The sequence below is a fragment of the Epinephelus moara genome, chromosome 23 (genome assembly GCF_006386435.1).
Source record: "Epinephelus moara isolate mb chromosome 23, YSFRI_EMoa_1.0, whole genome shotgun sequence".
Classification (NCBI taxonomy): Eukaryota; Metazoa; Chordata; class Actinopteri; order Perciformes; family Serranidae; genus Epinephelus; species Epinephelus moara.
Window position 1 is genome coordinate 6144808 of NC_065528.1, and position 4638 is coordinate 6149445.

Here is a 4638-nt window from a genome sequence, read left to right on the forward strand (position 1 = left end):
GTAATTTCAACCCATTACGTGCTGCCACCACGGAATGCGGTGTTAAGAGGTCGTGGTCATTTCACGTATTTCTGTGAGATCAGGTTGACTTATTTCATCGGAGGCAATGAAGTCTGCAGGATATACTTTTCAGTTTCTTATGGGGTGAGTTTTCATTAACGTCCAAGTTATCTACGTTACGTTAGTGTTCATTCGAAGTCACATACAGGAATTACAAACTGTTTTTTCATGGCTATACCTTACATTGTTATTAGCTAGCTCAGTACTGTCGTTTTAAAATGAAAATGATATGCACATCGAAACTAAGCTGTAATGGGAGGTTTATATAGGGTAATGTGAGCATCTGCTATTAATTTGAATAACACACCAACCTGATGATGTGCTTGAATAATGTGTGAATCACACACCCATGGGTGAATAACACACCTTTGGGTGCATGAATAAAGTATTGACTGTGATGCTAATGATTTAGCAACTAGCCTACCTGAGGGCAGTTTGGATGAATACATCTAGAGTCAGGTGACAAGGTGCCTGTTAGCATGACCCATGATCTGAAACTTCTCTGTTTTCCTTTTTCAGAATTGGCAAAGACACTCTGACTGACATAATCAAACACTTTGATGAGAATGGGGCAAGACCACGGTTAAGGAAGAAGAGCTCACAGCCACGGCCAGCCAGGTTCATCAGCCGTGAACAAATCAACAGAGCTGTGGAATTTATAAAAAACTATGCAGAAGACAATGCCATCTTGCTGCCTGGCCGACATCCTGGGCATAGGGATTGGCATGTGAAGTTGCTGCCAACCCATGTGTCTAAGGCCTCAGTGTGGCGTCTCTACGTGAAGTCTGCTAAGGAGCTTGGTATGTGTAAAAATTGATTTCGAATCGAATGCTTCTAATGTGAAGTAATGTGAAGCACTATTAGCAATTAAAGTATAATTAACCATAAGTAATATCTGTTTTTTCAGGTGAGCGTGCAGTTTGTAAATCAAGCTTCAAAGCACTGTGGAACCAGCTCCTCCCGCACATCAGAAGCTGCAGGCCACGTACAGATCTCTGCTGGCAGTGCCAAAACAATAACGAGCAGCTGGTACGAAGTGCAAACCTCCCAGATGATAGAAAGTCTGAAGCGGTCAAGAAGCAACAAGATCATCTTGCCCTTGTGCAAAAAGAGAGGGCTGTGTACAACGAGATGACTGCTGCCTGCAGAAAGACATGTGCTGACTCTCAGTTGTCTTTTGGACCCTCCCCATCAGCAAGCAAGAAGATCAGGATGCATTACAGTTTTGATTTTGCACAGCAGGTACTATTTATCACACGTTATTTACTTCACTTCACTTTATTAAATGTCCCTTGAAGGGCGATTTGGTTTGCAGCAGACACACACGCCAAGTGTTACTGTACAATATTAAAGTGCATAGAAAATAAGTAGCCTAATAATAAATAGTTACAAGTGCAAATGCAAAGTAGCAATAATAAATAATAATAAATAGTTGCAAGTGCAAATGCAGAATAGCAGCAATATAGCAATCACGGTTATTTTGTTGAATGAAAGTTTTTTTATTTCTATAATTTTTTATAGTATTTGATTTATTAGACTGTTATGAATAGACACAAACGTCTTTCATTTGATCTAATCCCCTTTCCCTCTCTGTCTTCTTCAGATGCACTTTCCCTCAAACCCTCCTCAGCCTGGGCCAATGTACTTCCTGACTCCACGGAAATGTGGCCTTTTTGGTGTCTCCTGTGAAGGGCTGCAAAAACAGGTGAATTTCCTGATTGATGAAGGCATGTCATCAAGTAAGGGGAGCAATGAAGTCATCAGCTACATGCATCATTTCTTCAGCAACTTCGGAGTTGGAGAAACAGACGTGGATCTTCATTGTGACAACTGCAGTGGGCAAAACAAAAACAACTTCATGCTCTGGTACGGTGCCTGGCGGGTTGGACACAAGCTTCACTCCACACTTAGCATCCACTTCCTTATTGCTGGCCACACCAAATTTGCCCCTGACTGTGGCTTTGGACTAATCAAGCAAGCATTCATGAGGACCAGAGTCAACACTTTGGCAGACATCGCCAAGGTTAGTTTATTTTATTTGACTACTGTAAATGTGTAAAACATGCATTTTTAAAAAAAATCATGAAAAGTAATAGAATATTTCCATTGCGGTCCTTGCTGTCAACAGGTAGTGGAAAACAGCTCTCCTGAGAGTCACCTCAATATCCCACAGCTTGTTGGAATGGCAGATGGCAGAGTGATAGTCAAGACCTTCGACTGGCAGACGCATCTGAGTCCCTACTTCTGAAGGCTCCCACAGATCAAGAGTTATCAGCACTTCAGGTATTTATATTGAAACTTCCACATTGTATATAAAAAATAATTTCATGGACATGATAGTGTTTTATGAGAAAACAGTGAGCCATGTTTTAAATATCCTGTTATGTGCTTATATTCTGTCACAGCTTTGATGCCAAGAGACCAGGTGTGGTGCTTGCTAGAACTCACAGTGATGCAGAACCTGTCAAATTTCAGCTACTGCGCAATCCAGGAGTTCTGCCCCCTGTTGACAGTCTTCCTGTCCTGGCCCCACCTGGACTGAACATTGACAGGCAGACCTATCTTTTTGAAAAAATCAGGCCTTTCTGTGCTGACGAGGCAAGAGACATCACATGCCCAGCGCCAAGGGTCACAGCACAGAAGAGTACGCAGAAGAGGATGCGGGTGTGATATCACCAAATATTGGACTCTCCTTCACACCCTCTCCACAATGTGCTGATCAGCCACAGGAGCTCATTCAGCAACAGACTGATCCATCCACACTGCACCACAGAGTGACTTAAATGTATTTTATTTTATTAAATATTAGAAATAAGTATTTGCTCCTTCTAACTCTTAAGTATATTACCTTTCTTGTTTTTCATTTTTATTCAGGGGCTTTTTGTAACAAAAGCATTTCCATTTCAATAAAGTACATTCTGATTCTGATCAGTCCACTAAAGTGCTTAAGGAAAATAACACTACATCAACATTAACTACATTGTTCAAACTACTACAATAGTTTCTGCCCTGCAGGCTAACAGATACCAGATGTCACTGAGAGCTAGACCAGTAGGGGGTAGGGCTTATCTACATGAGATGCAAATGAGCAGCATTGTGTTACCTGGCACCTGAGAATTCAGAATCGTTCAGGCTGGATTTCTCAGTAAAGTAGTTTGAGGAGTGCCTGCATTCAAATGGCCACAACTTCTTCAAATATTTTCAGATTTCCATGTGTTAGACATCGTTGGAAAGCTTAGAAACTACACTTTCAGAATCTGTAAATAACCGAAAATGCCTCTCGGGAGACTTGTTCCTGGTTTTTCCATGGCTGGTCACATATGGTTGATTTGTTGTGAATTTTCAAAATTTTGAACTTTAGAGGCGTGCTATAGCGCCACCATCAGGACTATTGGCCTGTTTTTGCAGCTGAGGCAATCTGGCATGGGACTGGACCTTTGTGCAAAGTTTGGTGATTTTTCACGCATGGGAAGTATGATTTCCTTGGAAGAAGAAGAGGAAGAAGAAGAAGAAGAAGAAGAAGAACATGCAGGATAACAATAGGGTCCTGGCAGCTTAGGCTGCCCGGCCCCTAATTATTATGCCGTGGTATCAGCTAGCCTACATCAAATACACACACTCTAGATTAACTCAATGACAATATATAATGAAAACAAAATGAAGAAGCACGTATTCATGCAAACAAGTTGATTAATAATCCCCAATTATATCTTTATTCAAAATATATAAAGTTGACTTCCTTGCGATAACTCTTCTTAACTCCGCCACAAGATGGCAGTATGGCTACATGTTAGAGAGGGGTTAACAGTTGAAACTAAATTAAATTCTGCAACTTATCAATCTTCTGTTTTAACAGGGTTAAAGCAAAGTATCAGATAAAAAAGTATTCAGATAAAAACATGATTATGCATGTGTACAAGTCAGGACATGGTAAACAACCAACAAAGAGGAACAAAAACAATAATCTCACTTCCAACATACATTTCAATTTTATCACACAGAAGCATTTGGTCAGAGAGGGGATGGAAGTCTGCATCTCTCCTGACCGGAGTAAGTTCGGGGGCGGGGTAATAAACATTTGACCCTGCTGAGGGTGGACTTCTCAATATGCCCCTACAATACATACCTCTCACAGCCAACTTTACTGCAGACTGACAAGAGGCTGGAAGTAGCACAATATATCTTACAGTCAGGAGAAGGCCCAGTCACGCAAACAAATACAGTACTCATACTACCAAGAAGGCTAACTTTGAAACAACAGAACAAAGGAAGGATTTTGGTAAAGTCACTAGATAATATAATGGAACACATACCACATTTCTGCTCATTTTTAATTTTTTTTTTTAAATCTGCTACATTCAAGGGAAATTTTGGCCGCGATATTTCGGCCGCGCTTTGGAAAGCAGAGCTAGAGGGATAAACAAACATGGCAGCACACTGGTAAGGTAAGACAACACGTTTACATGTCATTTTCTATATGTTCTCTGACATTTATCCTAACGATATGAGGCAGTCTTTGTGGAAAAAAAGCTTGTTTAGTGGACTAACTTTGCACTTGAAGGGATGCCCGTTCACTTA